Below are 1,401 nucleotides of genomic sequence, written 5' to 3'. Positions count from 1 at the left end.
GTGGAAGCTTCACAGAGGGCACCCAACTAATACCTCTGGCAGCTGAGAAAACCCCAGTATTTGGGACAAAGGTCCCCTCTCAGGTGGCAGAGACCTACTGTGGCAAAAAGTCCAAAAGTCAAGTAATTGAGTGGCAACATGACCAGGCAAAGGAAACAAAGCAAACAGAAGAATTCAACATTAGACTCCTGATTTGGGGACAAAAAGGATAAAAACATGGAACAGAAGTAAAACAGTGAAGTCAGAACTCCTGCAGCAAAAGCTTCAAAAGAAAATATGAGCTGGTTAAAGGCCATAGAGTACCTTAGGAAGCAGATAAGAGAATTGGAGGAAAAATTGGGAAATGAGAACTATGCAAGAAAATTACAAAATGAGAGTCAACAGCCTGACTGAGGAAAATCACACCTTAAAAAACAGACTAATTCAAATGGCAAAAGAGTCTCAAAAAGGCAATGAGGAGAAAAATGCCTTAAAAAGCCGATTTTGCCAGATGGAAAAAGAATCTCAAAAGCTCCCTGAGGAGAATCATTCCTTCACAGTTAGATAGGAGCAAATGCAAGCTAATGACTTTATGAGACATCAAGATGTTGTTAAACAAATCCAAAAAAAAATGAAAGAAATAGCAGGCAATGTGAAATATCTCATAGGAAAAACCACTGACCTGGAAAATAGATCCAGGAGAGATAATTTAAAACTTATTGGACTCCCTGAAAGCCATAAGCAAAGAAAGAACCTAAAAATCACCTTCCAAGAAATTTTCAAGTAAAACTGCCCTGATGTTTTAGAACAAGAGGGCAAAATAGAGGTTGAAAGAATCCACCAATCACCTCCTGAAAAAGATCCCAAAAAGAAAACTCCTAGGAATATTAGAGCCAGGTTCCAAAATTCCCAGGTAAAAGAGAGAATATTAAAAGCAACCAGGAAGAAACAATTTGAATATTGTGGAAACAGAATCAGGTAAACCAAGGATCTGGCAGCTTCTACACTGAGGGATTGAAGGGCTTGGAATGTGATATTCCAAAAGTCCAAGGAGCTGGGATAAAAACCAAGAATCACCTACCCAGCAAAACTGAGTATCATCTTTCAGGGGAAAATATGGTCATTCAGTGGAATAGAGGACTTTCAAGCATTCTTGATGAAAAAAACAGAAATTAAGAAGTGAGAGATGAATATGATGAGAGGAGATGGGGAGATACAGAATGGGCTAAACTATCTCATATAGAAGAGCAAAGGGAAAATGGTTACAATGGAGGGGAAGAATAGGAAGGCAAAGGGGAATGGGTCCACCTTATTCTCATTGAATTTGGCTTGGGGAGGGAATGAAATACACAGTAAATAGGGTATCACCCTACAGAAGAGCAGGGGTGGAAGGGGATTAGTGGGGGGTAGGGGTGGAAGGGA

Source organism: Petaurus breviceps, unplaced genomic scaffold (genome assembly GCF_028583685.1).
Source record: "Petaurus breviceps papuanus isolate PSGF00001 unplaced genomic scaffold, PetGlider_PUasm1.0 76, whole genome shotgun sequence".
NCBI classification, from domain to species: domain Eukaryota; kingdom Metazoa; phylum Chordata; class Mammalia; order Diprotodontia; family Petauridae; genus Petaurus; species Petaurus breviceps.
Note: the sequence above shows the minus strand (reverse complement) of the source record.